Source organism: Portunus trituberculatus, chromosome 39 (genome assembly GCF_017591435.1).
Source record: "Portunus trituberculatus isolate SZX2019 chromosome 39, ASM1759143v1, whole genome shotgun sequence".
Classification (NCBI taxonomy): domain Eukaryota; kingdom Metazoa; phylum Arthropoda; class Malacostraca; order Decapoda; family Portunidae; genus Portunus; species Portunus trituberculatus.
Genome location: NC_059293.1, coordinates 6,809,823 through 6,837,230, shown reverse-complemented (window position 1 = coordinate 6,837,230; position 27,408 = coordinate 6,809,823). Strand labels below are relative to the sequence as shown.

Here is a 27,408-nt window from a genome sequence, read left to right as displayed (position 1 = left end):
TGCAGTACACACTTTCACTTCACTAACACTCAAAAGCACCACACACAGACACCAAGCACAAACACCACTCGCTAACTATAAAAACCACAGCCAGAAACGGAGCGCACACACAACACGTCCACTCGCCACCACAGCTACTCGCAGAGTATAATGGATCAATCAATTCTTCTCTACACTCCTTCAATAATTTTCCTGAAACTTCATCTGGTCCCATCGCTTTATCATCTTTAAGTTCCTCCAACATATTATATAACTCCTTTTTAGATATCTTAATGTCATCCATGTGCACATTTCCTTGTATATTCTGAGGCTTCACAAACATTGTTTCTTCAGTAAATACTTGCTGAAACCTATTATTTAGCAATTCCGCTATATTCTTAGGGTCATCTACTATCCCTTGCTCTCCTTTTAATCTTTCAATGGACTCTCTCTTTTTAAGTTTACCATTTATAAACCTGTAAAACAATTTTGGATGTTCCTTACTCTTGTCTACAATATCTTTTCAAATTTTCTTTCTTCCTCCTCCTTACCCTCACATACTCATTTCTCACCACTCTATAATTCTCCTTATTTAGTATATTCCTGCTCTTTTCCATCTTTTCCAAGCCACATCTCTCTTTTCCTTAGCCTTAACACAAGTTGCATTAAACCAATCCTTTCTTCCTTCCTCTCTCGGTTTATACTTTGGTACAAATTTCATAACTCCTTCTTTATAATATTTCATAAAAATCTCATATTTCTTTTGCACTTCTTTGATTTGTAACATCTCCTCCCAATCTAATTTTCTGAAATAATTTTTCAAACTTTCTGTGTCCATCTTTCTATAATTCAATCTACCACTCCTGTATGTCTTGTCCTTCCTTTGCTGTGTTGTTGCTATCTGCATTTCCATAACCCCATGATCACTCTTTCCCAAAGGACACTTGTATTGTATATCTCCACATAGGTACACTTCTCTTGTTAACACCAAATCCAGTCTAGCCGGTTCATCATCTCCTCTATATCTAGTATTTTCCTTCACCCTCTGTTCCATCATATTTTCCATCATTAGATTAAGAAATCTCTCTCTCCATGCTTCCTCTCCAACACCACTTACTAGATTTTTCCAATCCACCTCCTTACAATTAAAATCTCCTACTAGTATCACCTTTCTTTTTCCAGATAATACACTTTCCAAACTCTGTAAAGTATCCTTGATCATATTGTCGTATTCCCTTAATGTCCAAGAATTTGTTTTAGGAGGTACATAGGTCACCATGATTATTAATTCTTTTCCATCACTTTTTATCCTTATGCTTATCACTTCTGCGTTGTTCTTCCCATACCAAACCTTATCCACATTTATTTATTTATTCGTCATAATCATAACTCCTCCACCTTTACTCTCTCTATCCTTTCTCCATATATTATATTTATTATCCAAATTTATCTTCGTTTTTTCATGCAATTTTGTCTCAGTCAAACACACTATATCAGGCTTCTCCACTATCATATAGTCTTGCAATTCCAATCTACTTGACAGTATCCCATCTATATTAGTATACATTACGGTCCACCCACTGCTCCCTCTAGGGGTTCCTCCGTATTCCTTTTTTCCACATACCACTTTCTGACTCTCTCTCCTATAACTCTCCAAAAACTTTCTCTTTCCTCCTCAGACCGCTCATCATTTTTCCTTCTCGCCTCTTCCACCAATTCCTTATATCTTCTCTCTCTTCCTCATTTCTATTCTTTCTCACAAACACCTCTTTACAACCTTCTATCTCTCTTAACTTTGATGTTCTATATAGGATATCCTCCAGATTGTTGTGACTTCAGTACTACTTTAATCGGTCTGCTCACTCCTCCTTATACGGACCCAGTCTATGGATCTCTTCCACTTCTTCTTGTAGGTCTTTTTTTCATCATCATTTAGATTTTTAACAGATCTCTTACCGTTTTTAATTCTTCCTTAATTCTCTTAGGCTTATATGTTATATTTTGTTCTTTCATCCCAAATATTAACACACTCTTCTTCTTTTCTGCTATTTCCCTTATCAATGTTTCCTTATTCTTCATTACATTAACCAGTTCCTTGGACCTTTCTTTTTTGTCTTCCTTCAACTGAACTTTAATTATTTCTTGTAATCCAACCATCTCTGCTTCCCTCGACTCAGTCCATTGTGTTTTCTTCAGTTCCCATTCCTTTCAAACCTTTCATTCTGCTCACTAATCATTTCCTTAAAGTCATCTTTCTCCTTTACTACTCTCCATTTTCTCCTCCAACTGTCTCTTGTATTTTTCAACCTCCACTCTCAAGTGTGCATTCTCATCCACCAATCGTTTTTCATTTTCCTCCAGTCTCTTAACTCTTTCCTTCAAAGCCTTGGAATTCTCTATCCTGCTCCTCCTCACTCCTCTGAACTTTTAATTCCTTCACCAACTCCTCAAATCTCTTCTCCAACCTTACCAATCTACCTTGCAATGTTGCCCTGTTGAAGATGGACTCATGCTTTGACTGGCCACTTTCGGCTTTGCTCCCTGGGCCTCATCAACATATTTTGAATTTGGTAATTTATTTCTTACCGGTCTATCCATTTTTTTACTCTTCCTGGGAGCATGAGGTGTGTGGTCACTGGGGTCAGGCCTGGTAGCTACGTGTGTGGTGGGATGCGTTGGCGGCTGCTATGGCTGGCCTTTGTGTGGTTCCCGCTCTGTCGTTTGGAGTGTGGAGGTTCTCACACCTCCGATCATTCCCATGTACACGCCACCAGGCTACATTCACTCTGTACACTCGTTCACTCGCTCTGGTCGCCCCTCAATAGCAATAACTATTCTCACTCAAGCACATTGCTTAGCATGTAGAGTGTTAGTTAGATGCCGCTCTGAGCAGGAGGCACGTCCGCTCTCCACGGAGCGCAGAGTGTGAGTGTGTGTGTGTGTGTGTGTGTTGTGTGTGTGTGCATTTATATATATATATATATATATATATATATATATATATATATATATATATATATATATATATATACATACATACAGGCAAACCCCGCTTAATGAAGGGATTACGTTCCTAAAAAAAAAACTTTGTTAAGCGAACTGATTATAATAAGTTTAACCCCTGATTTGAACTTCCATTGAGAGTAAACAAAGCAAGAGTTCATCATAGTACAGTGAAAGGTTTAATGAAAGTAAAAATTTTGAAGTTAAACATTTAGGCAGTTTAATTTAAGTCATTATAATGTACACTAATGTATGTATGTACGTCACTTTATAATGTTGATGATCTTAAATTTATGAAGGGAGGGAGAGTGAAATGGGAAAGACACTAACCGGCAACCTGTGGAATGTAAACAAAGGGCGCATCATTGTATCACATACAAAATGTATGTACCACATTTCCACAAGGCTTTCCATTTTATCCATTGTAGAGTCACAATTTCAGGTGGTTCTTTTAGCTTGCAAGGAAGATAAGGTCTCACCAGCCTTCTTAATAGAGTCTGCTGACCAGAAAATAGTAGAGACAGTAGATGGAGTCAAGATGGTGGCGAGCAATGTTATTAGTTTTCTGGCCTCTCTTGTGTCTGTGAATAATATCCAGCTTCACTTCAAGAGTAAGAGACTTCCTGGTCTTCTTAGCAATGCTAAGCAAAATTGCAGGGCGTTTTGGTGGTAAGTTGCGCGAGGGAAGATGAGCTGTTGCTGACGCTGTTATTGTTTTGAACGGGGGCATGATTGGTGCACTTGTTGTCCACGAGAGGCGCTAGTGTATTCGACAGCCTGTCAGCTTGTGTGATACGGTGGGGCTTTCAAACTTGGAAAAAAATTACCTAGATAAAACTTCGTTAATGTAAGTTTGGTGTTCGTTAAACGAGCAGATGGTAGTGAAATGAAACCTTCATTGTAGCAAAATTTCATTGTGTGAACCTTCGTTAAGCCTGTACACACATATATATATATATATATATATATATATATATATATATATATATATATATATATATATATATATATGCAGGCAACCCACGCTTAACGAAGGGGTTACATTCCTAAAAAATACTTCGTTAAAAGAAACTTCGTTAAGCGAGCCGATTATGGTATGTTTAACACCTGACTTGAACTTCCATTGGGAGTAAACAAAGTGAGAGTGCATCATAGTACAGTGAAAGGTTTATTGAAAGTAAAAATTATGAAGTTAAACATTTAGGCAGTTAAATTTAAATCATTATAATGTACACTAATGTATGTTTGTATGTAACTTTATAATGTTGATGATCTTAAATTTATGAAGGACGGGAGAGTGAAACATGAAAGACACTAACTGGCAACCTGTGGAATGTAAACAAGGGCACATCATTGTACTGCATACAAAACTTATATACCACATTTCCACAAGGCTTTCCATTTTATCCATTGTAGAGTCACAAGTTCAGGTGGTTCTTTTAGCTTGCAAGGAAGAGTCTGCTGACTTGAAAATAGTACACAGTAGATGGAGTCAAGATGATGGCGAGCAATGTTATTAGTTTTCTGGTCTCCCTCATGTCTGTGAATAATATCCAGCCTCACTTTGAGAGTAAAAGACTTCCTGGTCTTCTTAGCAATGCTAGGCGACATTGTAGGACATTTTGGTGATAAATTGAGCAAGGGAAGATGAGCTGCTGCTGACGCTGTATTTTTTTTGAATTAGGGGGAGTGACAGGTGCGTGTGTTGTCCACGAGAGGCGCTGGTGTATTGAAAAACCTGTTGGCTTGCGTGATACAGTGGGGGTTTCAAACTTGGAAAAAAATTACCTGGATAAAACTTCGTTAAAGCGAGTTTAGTGTTCGTTAAACGAGCAGATGATAGTAAAATGAAACCTTCGTTGTAGCGAAATTTCGTTGTGTAAACCTTCGTTAAGCAGGGGTTGCCTGTACAACCCCCGCTTAACGAAGGTTCACACAACAAAAAATCGCTATAACGAAGGTTTCATTTTACTACCATCTGCTCGTTTAACGAACACCAAACTCGCTTTAACAAAATTTTATCCAGGTAATTTTTTCCAAGTTTGAAAGCCCCGCCGTATCACGCAGCCGACAGGCTTTTGAATACACCAGCGTCTCTCGTGGACAAAATGCGCCCCACTCATTGCCACTGTTCAAAACAATAACAGCATCAGCACCAGCTCATCTTCCCTTGCTCAATTTACCTCCAAAACGCCCTGGAATGTCATCTTGCGTTGCTAAGAAGATCAGGAAGTCTCTTACTCTCGAAGTCAAGCTGGATATTATTCACAGACACGAGAGAGGCCAGAAAACTAAAAGCATTGCTTGCCACCATCTTGACTGCATCTACTGTCTCTAGTATTTTCAAGTCAGCAGACTCTATTAAGAAGGCTGGTGAGTCCGTATCTTTCTTGCAAGGTTAAAGAACCACCTGAACTCGTGACTACAGTGGATAAAATGGAAAGCCTTGTGGAAATGTGATGCATAAGTTTTGTATGTGATACAATGATGCGCCCTTTGTTTACATTCCACAGGTTGCCGGTTAGTGTCTTTCCCGTTTCACTCTCCCTCCCTTCATAAATTTAAGATCATTAACAGTGGATCCGTGCGTGCTTTGGGACCCGAGGGGTCTCCAAGCGCACGGGTTCGAATCCTGTCTACGGTCTGAGTGTAGGTTGGGCTTCCTCACTCGGGGCAACGGTTTCCTAGCGGGTTGGCTTTGAAATAGGAGGTACCCTTAATAAGTATCCCCTTTAGCCCATAAATTCCAGTGAAAAGCCCACATGGTATAAAAAAAAAAAAAAAAGTTATGTCCATACATACATACATTAGTGTACATTATAATGACTTAAATTAAACTGCCTAAATGTTTAACTTCATAATTTTTACTTTCATTAAACCTTTCACTGTACTATGATGTACCCTCGCTTTGTTTACTCTCAATGGAAGTTCGTCAGGGGATTAAACTTGTTATAATGGGTTCACTTAACGAAGTTTCGCTTAACGAAGGGTTTTTAGGTACGGAATCCCTTCGTTTAGCGGGATTGCCTGTATATATATATATATATATATATATATATATATATATATATATATATATATATATATATATATATATATATATATATATATATATATATATATATATATATATATATATATATATATTGTCATGTCTATGACTCCTGAACTACCGAAGCACCGCCATTCCTTTCCAGGATTGGAGCTTCGCAGCTCGGAGCTGTGAAGCCGCCGGAGCGTGTATGTCATCAGCCACGTCAGCCACAGCCACGTATACTCCTCCCTCTCCACCCGGTTACTACCCCTCTACCTGAGTCTACTTATAGAGGTGATTTGGTCGGGTTGAGAGAGAGGCTTCAGACATCACCAAAAGTGCCATTATTATTCGTTTAACGAATTTCCGGTTTAACGTACTATATAAAGTTAGACCAAAAATCTGCATAACGTACAGCCACATCCGTTTTAGCGAATTTTCTGGATTTGAATTTGCCGGGTGAGGGACGAACGCGGTAGCTTCGCTGTGATTGGCTGGCTCCCCGCCTCTGTCTCTAGCGCTCCTGGAGCTGGATCCAAGATTCTTTAACAATGTCAGAGCAACCTCTTGCAGCGAAATGGCATCCATGAATGCTTGGAGGGACGGTGACAAGGTTGTTGTTATCAGGTTGCTCTGAGGTTGCTGGGAACACCACCTCTGGAGGTGGTGTTACTGTCTTATATATGCATTTATGTTCACAAAACAACATTTCTATTAGCTTTTTACAAATATTGCCCCCAAGAAAGGATTGTTTTTTAATGCATAAAGTGAAATCTTACATGGAATACCAAAAAGAATAAAGCAGAGATGAGATAAGCCACAGACGAAGCTGTAGACTCGCGATCACTTAGCCGCTTCTTCTTCTTCTTGTGGCCCTTTTGCTTGCGTGTTACTTTCATCATGATGTTTATGTTTTCACTCCTCTACTGCCTGCTATAATGGATATCATATCTTAATATTCATATACGCTCATGCCACGAGGATATCCTTGACTCCGTGGCACTGAGTGATAGTGAATTACTAATGAAATACCGCGGTATTTCATTAATAATTCACTATCACTTAGTGCCACAGAGTTGAGGTTATCTTCATGGCATGAGTGTATATCAATACTAAGATATGATATCCATTATAGCAGGCAATAGAGGAGTGGAAACAAATATCATGGGGAGAGACAACACGCAGGCTAAAAGGGTCACAAGAAGAAGAAGGTGGCCCAATATGCTGTCAAACGTATATATGATATATCTTTTTATCTAACCCATGTGGTATGTTGGGGACCAGCCCAGAATGCATCCCCCCTATTTCCATTACTTCCTATGGGAAAATTATGTCAGCTTAACGAATTTTCGATCTACGAATGGCTTTGACACCCCCTATCTTGTTCGTTGAGCGGAGTATTACTGTGTATATATACTGATCGATCAAGTAGATCAAGGTCATTACCATGTCAAGTTGTCCAAACTAACCCATCAACAAGGCTGAAAGAAGAGGATAAGGTATACAGTGAGTTGTATATGATGAAGGATGACTGTAAACATGTAAATACCTATTGTAAGAGTCGATCTTTCTATGTGTAACTAACGGTGAGTAACGAGACAAACCCCGAACCAGGACCTCGAGGAGGGGAATGAACGAGTAAGTGAGCAGATTGAGAGAAACACTAACCAGGGGATTGCCACATGTGAACCCACCCTGAGGCAAATACCGAGGACTTGTATGCCAGGTAAGTGCAGCAGCCTGACACACACAGTCAGCAAGCTGGCCAGACCTATCAGACTAGCTATTCTCTCTCTCTCTCTGCTCTGCAACGACCCAGAAATGGTGAGTTATTAGAAAGACCTGGAAGACAGTAAAGTGATTGAGTTGGTAAGGATAGTGATCAGTGATGGAGGTTTGATTGAAAACTTTGATACTGTGTTACAGGGTGTGAAGGTGGAGAGCGAGGTGTCAGGGGAGATGTAGGAGCACCACCGTGTGATGGAGAACAAGGCAGATGATGGTGCCCGGCTTGTAATCACCCTCATCCGGGCCCCTTTTTTGTCCCCGTGACCTAGTCATCAGGATACAATTGTCGGTCGTGACCGCCAACATAAGGAAAGGAGGAGCGAGGAAGTGAGAGGGTTTATCTACCATTAACCATCCAAGCCCGGGAGCAGCGGATCAACCGAAGGAAGGAGAAGGACGTGTGGAGAAGACAGAAGAGTAGAAGCAACAGAGGATCACCGTTAGGAGGGAAATACAGGAAGATTGATTGTGACAGTGGCTAGGTAGCCCTGCTAGATTGTGCAACTATTATATTGTAGAGAATATATGTATGTACATAGTATGAATCTCTGTGGGTCATTCATCCTAGATAGTTTTCCCAGTTTTTGCTATCTCAAAAATTGGGTGGTGGCAGCTAAATCAGAAGAGAAGGAAAAAGGAACAGTACATTTTTGGTGGCGGTGGTGGGATAATTCTTTAATAATCACGTATCCACATTGAACTAGCCACTCGAGCCATAAGTACTGCTAGGTAGGGCAGGCAGTGGTGACCCGCTAGTTAAACTATTAACCATCCGGTGTTGATCAATTACAGGCTTCTCCTCCAGTGAAGCCAGCTAAATTTCATGTGGCCCTCGTTGGCCATAGCCAAGTACCTCGGCACCTCGAAGTCGTGCCAGACGTCAGGCTACGCGTCTACCGCTCGCCTGGAGCCCGTGCTGCTTCCTTCCTGGAGAACCAAGAACTGCATCGTGTCCTCCACCACCAGTTCGACCTGGTCGTACTGTGGTTGGGCAGTAACGATGTGCGGGAGTCAGGGCCGGCCCGACACATAAGCGAAGTAAGCGGTGGCTTAGGGCCTCGAGGCCACAAGGGGGACCCCAAGAGCAATAAAAAATATATTGTAGCCTATTTGTTATTTTTTGCCCATGTATAAATAGTTATTTCTATATGATCAAGGATATGGAGCCAATATAGAGTTGTAAAAATATATTATAAGTAATGTTATGTGGTTCTTTGTACTTAAATCACCCATAGATTGTGCTAAATCACCGTTAAATCCAATCAAGTAGTATTTATATGGGATCATAAATGCTCATCGGGCGGCCATTTTTTTCCTGGGTATTGCAGATCGGGCACCACTCTCTAATATTCTTCCATGGGACCCAAACAACCAGTGTGCAAAGTTTGTTGCTTTAATCTAGCTTGTCACGTTGTTTTCGCTAAGTCACCGGACTATAAGGCTTCGCTGCACCAGTGCTTCCTGCCCAGAAAAACAACAACAAACACGTGCAACTGATGGTTCCGTTTTCTTTTTAAACCAAAAATAATTAAACATGACACATTTACAGTAAGAACATTGCCTACCTGTTTATTTACTTAGGGGGCCCCCAAATACAATTTCGCTTAGGACCCCATGGATCCATGGCTTGGGCCGGCCCTGACAGGAGTACTCGAGCCCGCGAGCTATAGCAGAAGACATCAAGAAGGTGGTGGTGAAGATTGAGGAAGATTGTCATGCCCGAGTGGGAGTGTGTATGCTGGAGCCACGGCGGATAGACCGGTGGGAGCGACAAGGTGTATGCCAAGACACCTATGACAGAATCACCAGGACGGTGAACAGAAACCTGCCACGTCGCACCCTGAAAGGCCGAACATTCCTGCACTTCAATGCTAGACATTCATCGAGGACCTGAGTGAGGATGGAGTACACTTCAATGCTCGTGGACGGTCCTGGGTGAGACAGAAGTTTGGCAGCTGTGTGGAGTACGCGGCACAATGATGGCGCAAGGTGCAAGCTCTCGGTGGGCCTTGAGAAGTTTAGGTAGGTACACTCTGCTACTAATAGGAGTTTCTTTTTATTATATTTATTTTCAGGGTGGCATCAGCTCACGTCCTGACAGCACAACCCCAGACGCTGGTTTCGGTCCAGACTCGGTGGTGAACGAACACCCGAGAGGACCGGATTCACAGGACACAGGGATCATCTCTCAGCGTGGCAAACCCTGTTTTTTTTTTTTTTTTTTATATAAAGGCAAGTAGTGTAACCGCGCGGTTACGGTACCTTGGCAATTAAGTAGGGATTATAGCAGTGACCATGCAGAGTGACTGGGAAGTGTTCGAGGCGGAACCAAAGTTACTACCTTCTCCAGACCAGGCAGTAAAAATGGAAAATTCTAGTAAGGAAGAACTATATGACTAGGAGGTTGAAGTTGAATCAAAGGAAGATGTAATTAGTGGGTGAGAAATAGCACGATTAGAAGATGAAGTTCAACATCTAAAGGGAATATGTGCAGATTTACTTGCCATGAATCGCCAGTTAAGGGATAACAGAAGCACGCTCAGCGGAGAAGGAAACCTGTCTGTATTCCTTACACAGGTGGAAAACTGTTTGTACAAAAGAAACATCAAAACATGAAGTGGGATAGATTTAAAGAACTATTAACGGAAGAACTCACGGACCGAAGTAAGGATAACTTATTTGATACCATCAGCGCCATGCAGTATCAGCTACAGGAAGACCCCACAGAGTTTGTAGCTAACCTGAAGTGTAGATTCGCCTCGTTGGAAGTAAGAACTAATAGGGCAGAGATTCCCGATGTAATCAAAACTATAAAAAACAAGCTAATGCAAGGACAACCAAGAGACAGCCGTGAGAGGTTACAGCTATTTAAGGATGATAATGTCCCCTTTAACAGGTTTATGGACAGATTCTTGTTAGAGAGAACAGTGATAAAGTCCTCCCTGCCCACCGAACCATCAGGGCCCAAGGCAGACAAGAGGCTGGATGAGATAGAAGAGCAGCTAAAATGGTTAAGTATGAACCAGCGGAAAAAGAGACCCCCCCCCTCCCACGTCGTCATATTGTCCGTACTGCTGTGTCACTTCCCACAATCCCTCAGAATGTTTGAAAAGGCCTGAACCAGGCTCGTGCTATGATTGTTTACGCCTTAATTGTCGCAAGGGACAGCCTAATTGTCTGGGACATACCAACCACCAGAGATGACTGGCCAAGCCCAAATCACCCGTGGTTGACATGACCGTACATAACCACGTAGTGGTGTGTCTCTTAGACACAGGCAGCGATTACTCGCTTATCAGACAAGAAACGGCTAAGCAAATGGAAGTGAAGATTCAACCAGCAAAGAATATCCCCCTTTGCAAGGAGTGACAGGCCAAAGACTAAGAATTTTGAGAATATATATGACAATGCAAATAGGAATGGACAAGATTCCAATCTCGCTGGTAATAGTGCCAAACAGCTACATCCAAAATCCGGTACTGTTAGGGATGGACGCACTAGGGAAAGTACAGCTAGTTATCGACCACCCCAGGCAAAATGTGTTAATCAATAATGTGAAGTTCCAGTTACAGTATGAAGAACACGGTATTGGACAAGTAGAAAGAGTCCAAAAAGAACAAGGGGAAGTAAAAACACAAGAAGGGAAAAAAAAAGATCACCTTGGCTAAGATTAAATAAAGAAGGTTTACGAGTAGAACCACTGCCAAGCGAATTTGTCAGTATACAAGTGGATGAACCAGAAGAAAGCATTTTGTTGGCCACGAGATGTCATAATATGATACAGCAGGCTGCCGCCTTTGTATTTAAAGTCAAGAATGGTCAAGTTTACCTTCCTATAAGTAATTCCACCAAGAGGAAAGTGAGATTATATCCCAGTACACTTCTAGCCAGATATGAAGTATTAGAAGAACAGGAGCTTGAATCAGCTATGCAGCAGGGCGATGTCAGGAAAGTATGCGAAGCCATGGGACCCAACAACGACCATGTAAGTGGATCAATAAATCGCCGAGATAAGCTGCAGAAATTGATGGAAAAGAAAGATTGGTCGTTTTTAAGTGAAGACGAGCAAAGTACCATCAGAGATTTAATCCAAAATCACAATGATCTCTTCATAGTTGAGAAGGGCGAGTTGGGCTTAATTAACCAAGAACCGGCCCACATCTACGTGTACGACCCAACTTCATGCAGGTCACTGATTTACAGGTACCCTGAGAAAGCCAAAATAGCGATCGCAGATATCTTAAAAGACTTGGAACAGCGCGACATCATAGAAAGCTCGACCGCGGCATGGGTATCGCCTATTGTCTTAGTTAACAAGCCATCAGGAGAGAAGTGCCTATGTCTCGACTATCGTCGAGTAAACTAACACTTGGTGACAGACATCCATCCATTGCCCAAATTAGAAGAGTTGGTAGAGCAAGTGGCGGGGAATAAGTTCTACGCCACCTTGGACTTAAAAGACTACTTGATGAAGAGAGTCGAGACGTAACAACCATTTGGACTCAGCTTCTCGGCTGCAGTATTTATACGCCAGTTAAAACAAGCGCTGGCCCCTTTATTGAAACAACAATGGATTAAAACATACCTGGACGATGTCATCGTAAGTGCTCCCAGCCACAACGCACTGGTCCAGAGATTAGATACAGTATTCCAGTATATGAAGGAAAAAGGCATCAAACTGAATCTCACAAAGTGTCATATAGGACACCGGGAAATCAAATTCTTAGGTCATATAATCTCGCAAGAAGGATATAAACCTGACCCTAATAACATCGAAGCCATAATGGATATGAAAGCGCCGCGGAATGTGAAGAAAGTTAGAAGATTCGTAGGGATGTGTGGATTCTATCGAAAACACATAGCGCATTTTTCAAACATAACAGCGCCACTCACCAACCTCACCAAGAAAGACCAACAATTCGTGTGGACGTAAGATTGTCAGGAGGCATTTGAAGAGTTGAAAGTAAGGTTAATGAAGGTACCAATTCTAGTTAAAGTGGACCTCAGCCGTCGATTTATAGTGGAAGCAGACGCAAGTCAAAGCCATGTCGGTGCCGTACTCATGCAGTACAATGATGAAGGGCTACCTTAAGTAATTGCCTATTTTTCAAGAAAATTAAGACCAGCAGAGATCAGATATTCCACCACAGATAAGGAAGCATTAGCAGTTGTACTAGCATGCAGGCAATTCCATCATTACTTATGGGGAACCGAATGCATAATTCGCACGGATCATCAACCCATTGTATCTGTCTTCAAACAGCGCACCAAATCTCCACGTATGAACCATTGGATCTTGAAAATGAGAGATTACCGCTACAAAATAGAGTATAAAGCAGGAAAAGATAACTGGGTCATGGATCAACTTAGCCGACCAGTGAGACGCATTCGAGCGATAGAAGAGAACCAATGGCTGGGTAAGAGCAAAGAAGAATTGATGGTGATGCAAAGGCAAGAAGCAAGATGGTGTGAAATGATTGAATACTTGCAAGGAGGAAGAATACCGATAGGCGAGTACCCCAGGTCAACCATAGATCAGTTTACCCTGGAGGATGAAATTCTTTATCTAAGCCACCAAAAAAACGATGGTACTTTCTTATACTTACTAGTTGTACCAAGATAATTAAGAAAGACCGCTATGCAATTAATCCACGAGAAAGAATCTGGACATCTAGAACAACATAAATCAATATTGAAAGCTGAAGAGTATTTCTACTGGCCGAACCTCAAACAAGACGTCAAACAATATGTAAAAGAATGTATCACTTGCCAGCAGTTCAAATCAGCGAGAAGTTTACAACAGCCATGGCAAGAACTACCACCAGTAAAACAGCCCATGGAAAGAATTAGCATCGATGTAACGGACATGGGAGGAGGTGTAGTAGGTTAGAAATATGTGCTGACAATCATCGATCATTATTCCCGCTTTGTGACATTTTACCCCCTCAAAGCAAGAACTACTGAGAATGTAATAGAGAAATTAGACACACTTGTTGAATTATTTGGTACTTCCCGAATATTGATATCTGATAACGCCTGAGAATTTTGTTCAGAGCCTATGAGAAAGTGGTGCCAAGAAAACCGGATCAAGCTTGTACACTCTACACCATATCATCCCGAAGGAAATTCGATATGTGAACGGATGCATAGAACGATGAAGGCGGTATTAACAACGTTATGTAAGGGACACCCACATAAATGGCCACAGTTTCTAAAGGCATGCCAGAGAGTACTCAATAGCTCAGTCCATGAGACCACGGGTGAGCAACCTCATTTCTTAATGTTTAATCGCCGTCAGCCACGATTCATAGGAGTGGAGCTACCGCAGTTAGAAGAAGATAGTGACCTGGCACGCGCAATAGAAATGGTGCAAGAGACTCACCGCAGGAGAGCGAAGAAGTGGCACGACAGAGCCAACATCGGGAGGAAGACGCAACAAGTAGAGGGAGGACAGTTAGTATGGATCAAGCGTGATTACACCACATCGGTGAGCGATAAGAAGTTAGGAGTAAAATGGTTACCGAGTAAAGGAAGTGATTAGACAAGGCAGTGCTTATCTGCTAGAGAACATTTTCAACGGAATTATCGTGCGTTGGGCAGCTGATAATGTAATGCCGTACGTTGGTCATGAAGACATTCTGTTGTGGGAGAGAGAGAGCTATATCTCTCCGCTGAAGACGATATGGAACAGGAGGAAGAAAACGATCAACCAAGGCCCAGAAGAGAGAGGAGGTTATCCCTAAGGTCCAGAGATGATGATGAACCAGGGATGGCGAGAAAGAATAGACCTGAGGATGAGGTGGAACAGGAAGAAAACTTGGACCCCGAGGGTGAAGGAGAGGAGGATGTAGTTAGATACAGGAGAGAGAGAAGACCAGTCAGGAGATACGTGGAGGAGTGCTAGAAGGAGTTTAGAGGGATAGAAAGGATGAATGGCCCACGGTAACTAGGAAAGGAACAGAAACTCCACCGCCAGAACTGACTGTGAGGGACTAGGATAATAAAAAGAAATGATGAATGTGAAACCCCTAGTTATAAACCTGTGGAAGGAGGAGTAGGCAAGTAAAGCCAGTAATATCCCAGTAGGAAGGCTCAAACGACGGCCGAGTGCCGAATAGCCTGATATCCCATCATAAGTGTACTAAAAGCCCCAGGAGATTAACGGTTCTTTGTCTATGGCATTATATTGTTATATTGTTGACGACGCCCTGTGAATGGAAGGGTTCGGTGAGAGAGTGATACTCCTCACCATGTGGACACTTGTGGCCAGGATGTATAAAGGGATAGCTAACCGTTGCTCAGCTAGGGAGTGGTCCTGTAGTGACCAGAAGCCTGTTTAGGCGCAATATTGTAATGTGATGTAGAGAATGTATTGATGTTTGTTATTTTAACATATTGTAACCCCACTTGGACAGCCAACGGCCGGAGAGAGAGAGAACTGTATCCTACTACTACCAATACAACACCCAGGGCGTATTATGTTAAGAATGGTTAATTTTTAATTTTACTTGTTGATATATAGTTTGGACTAAGGGAAGGGGAATCCCATGTACTGATCGATCAAGTAGGTCAAGGTCATTACCATGTCAAGTTGTCCAAACTAACCCATCAACAAGGCTGGAAGAAAAGGATAAGGTATACAGTGAGTTGTATATGATGAAGCATGATTGTAAACATGTAAATACCTATTGTAAGAGTCGATCTTTCTATATGTAACTAACGGTGAGTAACGAGACAGAAGCCCTGAACCAGGACCTCAAGGAGGGGAATGAACGAGTAAGTGAGCAGATTGAGAGAAACTTGAACTGGGGGATTGCCATGTGTGAACCCACCCTGAGGCAAATACTGAGGACTTATATGCCAGGTAAGCACAGCAGCCTGACACACACAGTTAGCAAGCTGGCCAGACCTATCAGACAAGCTACTCTCTCTCTCTCTCTGCTCTGCAGCGACCCAGAAATGGTGAGTTATTGGAAAGACCTGGAAAACAGTGAAGTGATCAAGTGGGTAAGGATAATGATCAGTGACAGATTTCATTGAAAACTTTGATACTGTGTTACAGGGTGTGAAGGTGGAGAGTGAGGTGTCAGGAGATGTAGGAGCACCACCGTGTGATGGAGAACTTAAGTGACGCCGGACAAGGCAGATGATGGTGCCCGGCTTGCAACCATCCCCGTTCAGGCCTCTTTTTTGTCCCCGTGACCTAGTCATCGGGATACAATTGTCGGTCGTGACCGCCAGCATAAGGAAAGGAGGAACGAAGTGAGAGGGTTTATCTACCATTAACCATCCAAGCCCTGGGGCAGTGGATCAACCGAAGGAAGAAGGACGTTTGGAGAAGACAGGGGAATAGAAGCAACACAGGATCACCGTTAGGAGGGAAATACGGGAAGAGTGCTTGTGACAGTGATCAACCGAAGGAAGGAGAAGGACGTGTGGAGAAGACAGAGGAGTAGAGGCAACAGAGGATCACCGTTAGGAGGGAAATACAGGAAGAGTGATTGTGACAGTGGCTAGATAACCCTGCTAGATTGTGCAACTATTATATTGTGGAGAATATATGTATGTACATAGTATGAATCTCTGTGGGTCATTCATCCTAGATATTTTTCCCAGTTTTTGCTAACTCAAAAATTGGGTGGTGGCAGCTAAATCAGAAGAGAAGGAAAAAGGAACAGTATATATATATATATATATATATATATATATATATATATATATATATATATATATATATATATATATATACAGGTGTCCTCGGTTAACGATCGACTACTTAACGATATTTCGCTCATACGATCCCTCCAAATTAATCCCTATTTTTGGTTAACGATCGCCAAAATTCGGTTAACGATCGGATTGACCAATCGCAATCGCGATCGCAATCGCGATCGCAGCGCCTCCATCCACCCGCGGCCCGTGCAGTAAACACACCACAGTCTTTCCGCTGTTTTGATTGTGCAACAACAACTCTATCACGCTCGCTCTAAACTTCTTTTTGTGCTTATTTGTGATCAAGTGAACTTAGTGATGGCTTCCAAGCGACCCAACGATTGTTCTCCACCGGGAGATAAGGCTAAAAATCGAGAAAGAGCATTGGCCTTGATATTAAGTTGAACATTGTGACTCGTCATGAGGGTGGTGAAGGGGTAAACTCTATTGCTCGTGCCCTTGGTTTATCTCAATCAACTGTATCAACAGTTCTCCAGAAAAAGTACAAGTGAAGCAGCAGGCCAACCAAGTCACAAACCTGCACAAACACACAACAACTCGTAACAGGGAACCGATTATGGAAAAATTGGAACGTTTGCTGAGGCTATGGATTGAAGACCACACACACGCCGCATGCCTCTTTCTACCCAACTCGTTACTACTAAGGCACTGAGCCTGTGGGAGGACCTGAAACCAGAATTCAACATAGGCGAGACAGTGTCCTTCAAGGCCAGTAAGGGGTGGTTTGAACGTTTCAAACATCGTGGGAGTCTACACAACCTCAAGGTTAGTGGGGAGGCAGCGAGTTCGGATCAACCCGCTGCAAACGCCTTCAAGCCTTTGCTTAAAGAGCGCATCGAGGAAGGAGGTTATTCAGCCAAGCAGGTTCTAAACTTTGACGAGACAGGCCTGTATTGGAAGAAGATGTCATCGAGAACGTTTATAGCAAAGGAGGAGAAGTCGGCACCAGGATTCAAGGCATCTAAAGACAGGTTAACATTATTGGTGGGGGGGAATGCCGCTGGTGATCTTAAGCTTAAACCATGCCTTATTTACCATTCCCAAAACCCAAGAGCTCTGTCTGGCTATATTAAGGAATATTTGCCCGTAGTATGGAAGGCAAACAAAAGGGTGGATGACGACTGTTATCATGCAAAGTTACGTGACAGGATACCTCTCCAAATTCCTAAAAGAATATGCTGCCCAAAACAACATTGCTAACAGATTTCTCTTGCTGTGTGACAACGCCCCAGCCACCCAGAGAGCATGAATGACTGGGCAGATAATATTGAGGTCATGTTTATGCCCCCAAACACAACTGCCCTCATCCAGCCGATGGACCAAGGAGTCATCGCTACTTTCAAGGCCTATTACCAGCGGCGCACCATGAAACAGCTGTTGGCCTGCATTGACACCCCTGACAAGCCGACCATGAAACAATTTTGGAAGGATTATAACATTAAAAAGGGGATCGACAACATCGACGAGTCATGGAAGGAGGTGTCCAAGTCGGCAATGAATGGATGTTGGCGTAATTTGTGGCCTGAGTGCGTGGAACGTAAACAGGAAGTCCCTGTCGATGTTACAGCAGTAAGGAAAGACATCGTTCATATCTCCCATAAGGCAGGCTTCAATGAGGTGGACGAGAATGACGTACAAGAACTGCTGGACAGTCATTCTGAGCCTCTCTCCAACGACGACCTCATGGAGTTGGAGAAACAAAATACTTTGGAGGAAATGGAGGAGGACAAGGAGCCTGAAAGAACCCTCTCCGTCAAGATTTTCGAGGAGATTTTTAATCATATTAACCAGGCCATACATCTTCTCCAGGAGAATGACCCCAACCCAAACCGAAGTAATGGCGTGACTAATGCTATAGAAAATGACATGAAAGTGTATAAAGAACTATTTGAGGCAAAGAAAAGGATGGCAAAACAGACAGTCATCTCATCTTTCTTCAAACCACTCACCGCCCAAGCAACCCCATCCACATCCCAAGCAACCCCATCTACCGATCAAGCAACTCCATCCACCTCCCAAGCTACCCCATCCACCTCAAAAGCAATCCCATCTACTTCCATAGGAGTCATCTCGTCGTACTTCAAAGTTCGTCCTGCTACCTCGAAAAAAACTCCACCCACTTCCAAAACAACTCCATCCACCTCCAAAACAACTCCACCCACATCCAATCTATCCTTCACATCCACCGTAACCTTGAGTGACGATGAGGAGAGCCTGGATGACCCACCCCCACTGGAAAACGTATTCTCTCAAGAATTTGAAGGGTTTGAAGCAGCTGACCGAGTTTGGGTCGGTGTGGGCATGATGAGATTTAATCCTCCAAGGCCCTGTGTCCCTCGGGGCACAAAACAACACACTACATATCACATCCACTCCTCAAGGTAAGTACTACCAATTCTAAAGGTGTAAATAACAACTAACAACATAGAAAGTGTCGTTTATTTACGCATCGCGAAATACATGTATGTAGTTGATAATTTCAAATCCCTCAGTTAGCGATCGTTTCGGTTAGCGATCTGTTTTTGGGAAACGTAACCCTATCGTTAACCAAGGGATACCTGTATATATATATATATATATATATATATATATACAGGGTTCCAGCTAGGCCCAGAATTACAGGAGCCAAAAGTGTAGCAAATGGCATTTTAAAGGAGCCATTTCTGAGAATGTGTAGCCAACCAAATTGTAGCCAAGTGCATTTTCCAGGAGCCAATTTGTTGATGTTGGAGGTATCGCCTGTATAGCTCACTTCCATTACCTCATGGCCAGGATTTCCGCGGTGCATAAATTATGAGGTTGTGCGATGGTGAAGAGATCGTTGGAGAGAAGCAACGTGGGGATAATGGGCAGTATGGGGTCCTTGCTGTTCACTGCAGATCGATCTGAGGAGGATTATATCAATCACTTTGCCACACAGATCCATATATATATATATATATATATATATATGAGAGAGAGAGAGAGAGAGAGAGAGAGAGAGAGAGAGAGAGAGAGAGAGAGAGAGAGAGAGAGAGAGAGAGAGAGAGAGAGAGAGAGAGAGAGAGAGAGAGAGAGAGAGAGAGAGAGAGAGAGAGAGAGAGAGAGGTGTATGAACTCTGATGGCACCACTGCTGTCTCTTCTGTCTCTAAAGCTGAACTCCTCTCTCAAACCTTTGCTGACAACTCCATCTTGGATGATTCTGGGCTTGTCCTTCTTCTGACTATTTCATGTCTTCGATCAAAATTATTTGTAATGATGTTTTCCATGTCCTTTGCTGGCCTAAACCCTCGGAAGGCTTATGGACCTGATGGGGTCTTTCCTATTGTTCTCAAAAACTGTGCTTCTGTGCTTGCACCTTGCTTGCCTAAACTCTTTCAACTATGTCTATTGACTTCTACTGCTTCTTGCTGGAAGTTTGCCTACATTCAGCATGTTCCTAAAGAAAAGCAATCAATCTAATCCCTCAAACTACCATCCTATAGCTTTAATTTCTTGCTTGTCTAAAGTTTTTGAATCTATCCTGAATGGGAAGATTCTTCACAGTCTTTTACCTGATCGCCAGTATGACCTCCGTCAAGGCTGCTGTAATAGTGATCTTCTGGCTTTTCTTCCTGAGTCTTAGTTATCCTCTTTTAGAAATTTCGGTGAAACTTTTGCTGTTGTGTTAGACATATCAAAAGCTTTTGACAGTCTGGCATAAAACTTTTATTTCCAAACTGCCCTCCTACGTTTCTATCCTTCTCTCTGCAACTTTATCTTAAGTTTCCTTTCTGAAAGTTCTATAGCAGCCGTGGTAGACTGCCACTGCTCTTTTTCTAAATCTATTAACAGTGGTGTTTCTCAGGGTTCTGTCCTATCATCCATTCTCTTTCTATCATTTATTAATGATCTTAACCAAACAACTTCTTGCCCTATCCACTCCTATGCTGATGATACCACCCTACATCTTTCCAAGTCCTTTCAGAGACGTCCAACCCTTCTGGAAGTCAACAGATCATGCAGGGATGCCGCAGAATGTCTGATTTCTGATCTTTCTAAGATTTCTGATTGGGGAGATAAATCTTAGTAGTTTTCAATGCCTGAAAAACTCAATTTATCCATATATCAACTCACTATAATCTTCCAGACAATTATCCGCTCGTCTTCAATGATACTCAACTGTCTCTCTCCTCCACACTGAATATCCTTGGTCTGTCCTCTATTCATAATTTTAGCTAGAAACTTCACATCTCATCTCTTGCTAAAACAGCTTCTATGAATTTCTGAGGCATCCCTGCCAGTTTTTCTCTCCTGAGTGAATAACTAAGGTTATAGACATCCCAGCATTAGAGCTTATTCGTTAACATGGTCTGGAATCCGCTAGCAAGTGAAATTTATTCTTTGCACAGAATAAGTCATGTTTCCTACTTCACCACATCTTTACCTTCCCTACTTCTCCACAACTTCACCTTTCCTACTTCACTACAACTTTAACTTTAATACTTCACCATAATTTTCTTACCTAACCTAAACTTTACTACCTTCCTTACCTCACCAGTACCTTAGCTTCCCTACCTTACCATGCCTTTCCTACCTTACTGCTGCTTTCCTTCCCTACCTCACTACTACTTAACCTTCCCTATCTCAATAATACTTTTCTTTCCCTTCTTCACCACTTCTTTATCTCCCCCTACCTTGCTATTACTTTTCCTTCCTTACCTCACCACAACTTTACCTTCACTATCACATTACTATTTTTCCTTCTCTACCTCACCACACTTTTATCTCCCTACCTCAATACTACTTTACCTTCCCTACCTCACTACTATTTTACGTTCCCTACCTCATCACTACTTTACCTTCCCTATGTCACCACTACATTAGCTCATTACTTCATCTCTATCTTTCATTTCAGCATTACTTGATCTTTTCTACCTCAATGTACCACTGTTACACAATGGGTATTTTTGTATTTTATATTTTCTGCCACTATCTATCATATTTATGGAGTTCATTTTGCTCTGTTACCATTATTATCCACTCTTTTCAATCTAATGACATCTATAAACATAATTTACAACATTCAACAGCTACTAATGTACCTACCTATTGAATTTTTTTTTTATTTATATGTGTATGTACCTTTATTTCGCATAATTCTATTTACATACTTGGAAGACAGTATAGAATCTTATTTCTTCTGAACATTATCTTTTTTCTGTAATTACTTAACTGATACAAATCACACAATCACCTCATGGAGAATTTGTACAGATCATTATATGAAGAATAATGTAAAAAATGAATAGGATAATGATAACTCCAACCTAGAATTATATGTAATAGAACAAATCTCTCATCATCAAGATATTAACTCACTTTCAAAGTGTACTTCAATTTTGATGAATACTCTTCTGCTGTATACTCATTGGATTACAATTATTTAAATCTTATGCATATCAATATTAGGTTCTTACACAAAAACTTTGATGGTCTTAAATCTTTCCTTAGTTGCCAACCAAAACCATCCAATTTTATAGCAATATTACAAACATGGTTTCAAGAGCACATGTCTTGTTGAGCAGAAAAACACACACAAACTTGCTATGTCCTCTGTGCCCCATTAAGTGGCCAGTGCAGAAAAAGCAACCTCCAGAGAGCCACCATGCAGACACACAACACAAACACCAACTCCATCAAGTAGCCACTGAGAGCGGTCAAATGTCTGAACCCTGGAAGCGTCTACTGCGTTCTGAGCCTTGAAATCAATACAAGCAACGAACGTTCACACAACAAAATTTCGCTACAACGAACGTTTAATTTTACTACCATCTGCTCATATAATGAACACCGAACTTGCTTTAACGATAATTTATCCAGGTAACTTTTTCCAAATTTGAAAGCCCTGCCGTATCACGCAAGCCGACAGACTTTTGAATATACCAGCGCCTCGTGGACAAAACGTACACCACTCATTCTCCTACCCTCCCCTGCTTTTAGTTCAAAACAATAACAGCGTCAGCAGCAGCTTGTCTTCCCTCGCTCAACATACCACCAAAACGCCCTGCAACCAGCCCTGCAACGTCACCTAGCATTGCTAAGAAGACCAGAAAGTCTCTTACTCTCGAAGTGAAGGTAGATATTATTCACAGACACGAGAGGCCAGAAAACTAATAGCATTGCTCGCCACCATGGCTTGACTCCATCTACTGTCTCTACTACTTTTAAGTCAGCAGACTCTATTAAGAAGGCTGGTGAGACTGTATCTTTCTTGCAAGCTAAAAGAACCATCTGAACTCGTGACTCTGCAATGGATAAAATGGAAAGCCTTGTGGAAATGTGGCACATAAGTTTTGTATGCGGTACAATGATGCACCCTTTGTTTACATCCCACAGTGTCTTTCTCACTCCACTCTCCCTCCCTTCATAAATTTAACTCTTGTGTGATGGGGTAATTATAAATTAATCATTCCCATCTGCAGGTAAAATGGTAAATTTAAAAAATCACAGGAGATAGTTTTACTCATGAAAATACGTTTCTCTTTGAAATTCTGAATACATTGATGTACTTTGCAGCTTGCTACGATCTCTGACAGCAAAGTTATTGCTTATCAAATATTCCTCCTGATAGCCACGATGTAACCTGCCGTGGAGAAACAACCCTCAGTGCGATACCAGCGCGCCAATTCTCTCGCTCTCTCTCTCTCTCTCTCTCTCTGGGCATATCTTTTGGGTGAAGAAATTGTACTTCCAATGAGAGAGAGAGAGAGAGAGAGAGAGAGAGAGAGAGAGAGAGAGAGAGAGAGAGAGAGAGAGAGAGAGAGAGAGAGAGAGAGAGAGAGAGAGAGAGAGAGAGAGAGAGAGAGAGAGAGAGAGAGAGAGATGTGTCAGCTTGTTTTGACTCTAGGCCTTTCCCTAAATGGTAAATTCAAAAAATCACAGGAGATAGTTTTACTCATGAAAATACGTTTCTCTTTGAAATTCTGAATACATTGATGTACTTTGCAGCTTGCTACAATCTCTGACAGCAAAGTTATTGCTTATCAAATATTCCTCCTGATAGCCACGATGTAACCTGCCGTGGAGAAACAACCCTCAGTACGATACCAGCGCGCCAATTCTCTCTTGCTTGCTCGCTCTCTCTCTCTCTCTCTGGGCATATCTTTTGGGTGAAGAAATTGTACTTCCAATGAGAGAGAGAGAGAGAGAGAGAGAGAGAGAGAGAGAGAGAGAGAGAGAGAGAGAGAGAGAGAGAGAGAGAGAGAGAGAGAGAGAGAGAGAGAGAGAGAGAGAGAGAGAGATGTGTCAGCTTGTTTAGACTCTAGGCCTTTCCTTACTCTCCTAATCTCTCTCTCTCTCTCTCTCTCATGTTAGGAGGGTAGATTGTATGAGAATAGGGAAAGATGATTGATAAATTAGATGACCATAATGTAGCAACATGTATATATCACTATCCATCTCGTTGTTGTGATATTTCTCCTCATGCGGAGGGGACGTTCCACCCGCAGTGTCATGGGGGTTGCCAGATGTCTCCTCCAAGATGGAAAGATGTGAGCCTAAACTGAGATGAAATAGCAAAACTGGCAACTCAGCTCGTGGACATTGTTGCCTGATACATACACTCGCCCTCCAACTTGAGTAAGAAAACGGGAAGTTTAAAGAAGTGGCGCGAAAAATCATGATTACATGAACTATCACCGCCGCACGAAACGTACTGATGCGATCGTTCATGAACGATCATCGCTGCACAAGGGTTAAGATCATCAACATTATAAAGTTACATAGATTAGTGTGCATTATATTGACTTAAGTCTTAAACTGAATTGTTTAAATGTTTAACTTCATAATTTTTACTTTCATTAAACCTTTTACTGTACAGTAAGCCCCTGAATTTAGCGAAATCCTTATTTAGTGACTGTCTGGAAAAAGGCCAAGCCCTCAAGTTTAGTGATTTTTTCTCATATTTAGCAAATGTACCGCGCTAGACTGTCCCGCCTCCCGCTCGCTCTGAGCCAATCGCGTGTCTGTTTGGCCGTGACATCAGCCCCACAGTGCCTCCGGCATTCCTGCTTGACACTTGAGCTATTTATTGTGTGTGTTAATCCAGCGTGTGAACTCATTTTTTGTGCTCCCATCCTCGCTGTTTAGCGAGTTTCACTATCACCATGGCCTCCACTAGTGGTTCGGGGGATGCTGATTCTCATGAAGGCGGCGATGTTGCAGCTGTAAATGGGGACTCGAAATGGGGACTTTGGGCAGACGAAAGACTGATTGGTATTTTTCCCTATTTAAAGTAGTATTCAAATTTGGCAAAATTCCAATTTAGCAATGGTTTTGGCAGACTAATAGGATCGCTAAATGTGGGGGCTTACTGTACTATGACGCACTCTCGCTTTGTTTACTCTCAATGAAAGTTCAAGTCAGGGATCAAATTCGTTATAATTGGTTCACTTAAAAATTCATGCAACGAACGTTTTTAGGATTGTAACCTGTTCGTTAAGCGGGGTTGCCTGTACACTGTAAGTCATGCATGACATCACACTGTTGGACCACACAGCCGATGAGGAATATAATTTTTCTTTTTAATCTTAATTTCTTTAACATGTATGCAAGGTAAGAATGCTAAAAGATAGGTGAAATTTTAATTATATAAAAGTGTGTTTTATCCAAGGATTCTGTGAGGATATATAGGTTCAATGGGTGGGCTGGAGGAATCAGTTAGGGATAGGAGCTAGCCCATCTCTATTCATTGTTCCTTACCACACCAGGCCTAAATGTGCCTCCAGCAATTCTACAGAGAGGGTATTTTATTACACTTATTTGTTACTTAAGCGGCAACTTCGATGTGCTTCCAGACACTCAACATTTATTATTATCAGTTATACACAGCTGTCTCTTCAAGATAAAACCCGGGCCTTTGCCCTCCTAGTCGAAGGGTCGTCTGTTATACGCGTAGTGGCAGAAATAAAGGTGACAAGGAAGACCATTTACAAGCTAAAAACTGCAGCAGAGAACCAGCCATAAAACTAGGCTCTGGGGCACTGAGGAAAATGTCGCCACGCACAGGCAAGGTCCTGGCAAGAGAGGTGAAGGAAGACCTTTTGATTACAGCCGTCAGCCTGAAAGAGAAACTCCCCAATCACCTGCAGAACGTCTTGGTGTGAACTATTCAACACTGCATTCAGAAAGGACTTAAAATTGGCAATACACCGTGCCGCAAAGAAACTGCTTCTGACGGAGGCTATGAAGAAGCAACATCTGGATTTCTGCGCGTAGTGGCAGAAATAAAGGTGACAAGGAAGACCATTTACAAGCTAAAAACTGCAGCAGAGAACCAGCCATAAAACTAGGCTCTGGGGCACTGAGGAAAATGTCGCCACGCACAGGCAAGGTCCTGGCAAGAGAGGTGAAGGAAGACCTTTTGATTACAGCCGTCAGCCTGAAAGAGAAACTCCCCAATCACCTGCAGAACGTCTTGGTGTGAACTATTCAACACTGCATTCAGAAAGGACTTAAAATTGGCAATACACCGTGCCGCAAAGAAACTGCTTCTGACGGAGGCTATGAAGAAGCAACATCTGGATTTCTGCTGGAAATACAAGAAGTGTATATCAGCAGACTGGCAGAAAGTAATGTTCAGTGATTGAAAGCACATTCTGGCTGGTTGGGGGAACTACAAGGTTGTGAGGAGGTTCAGTAACGTGTCCCATTATGACCCTCACTATACTGTCAAAATGATCAAACACACAAACAGTGTTATGATGTGGGGTACAGTCACAGGTCATAAGGACTCTGTTGGACTTTACTTTCTTCATGAGTACATGCTAACAATTTGGAGCATTCACGATGCAGAATATTCTATGCATGACTTAGCACCAGCACACAGGTCCAAGGCTGTCGATGAGTTCATAGTGAAGAACATTATGTGTTCTCGACTAGTCAGGCAACTCCTCAGACCTTAACCCCATAAAAAATGCCTGGCAAGTGATGAAGACCAAGCTGGAGAATCACTTTCCGGCAGCATCAAGAATCTGATGGAGATATGGATCTACTTTGATGCCTCCTACTTCTCCAGCCTTGCTGCTTCCATGCCCAGGAGGATCCAGAGTGTTTTGAAGTCCAAGGAAAATATGTCCAAATACTAATTATAAGATAAAATTCTAAATAAAACAACCCTATTTTGCATTGTATAGTTTTACTAACCAAAATTCTGTGATGTATACTTTGTTTTTTTGCGGCCACTGTAAGACTGCAAATGTTGCAAAAGTTAATGCAGAAAAAGTTGAGGGAGGTGTCGAAACATTTTGGGTCGCCACTGAGAGAGCAGTCCGATCTCAGGACATTTCTAGTCTGAGGCTGGATTTAGAGTCGCCATTTTTTTATTTTGAGTTTTAGTGAAGGATGAGTGTGTGGTAAGTACATGTAGTTTTGTGTGAAGAAGGAGAGTTGTCTTTAGAGGGCAGGCTGTGACTACCTCCTTGAGTTGTGAGACACAAAGGGAAATGTTCAGTGAAATCATAACTAGCTTTAATGGAAGGTTCACAGCACCCCCTGAACTAGTGCTTTTAGACCTTACTGGGAATAAATCATCATTTCGGTAGGTGTTTACTACCTCCATCTTATTGATTGACTGTGTTAAGCTTTTTTTCTCATTACTGGAATGATGCATCTCTTAATATCTTCTACTACCATTTTCATACCAACTGGTCTTCTGATCTTGTTAATTGCCTGCCTCCCCTCCTCGTATGGACTTGCTGCATAAGACTTCTTTCTTCTTCTCAACCCTATTTTGTCTACCTCTCTCATGCAAGAATAAACTAGTACACTTACATCATTCATACCTTTCTCTTATAAACTCTGCAACTCCCTACCTGCTTCTGTATTTCCATCTTCTTAAGACTTGAACTTA

At 42.0% G+C, this 27,408-nt stretch overlaps 1 protein-coding gene across 3 annotated transcripts in view; it reads right to left on the bottom strand.

Annotated features, from left to right (window-relative positions):
- LOC123515648 (nitric oxide-associated protein 1-like) overlaps positions 1-27,408 on the bottom strand; it is a 267,601-nt gene that overhangs the window by 27,113 nt on the left and 213,080 nt on the right. The window lies entirely within an intron of this gene.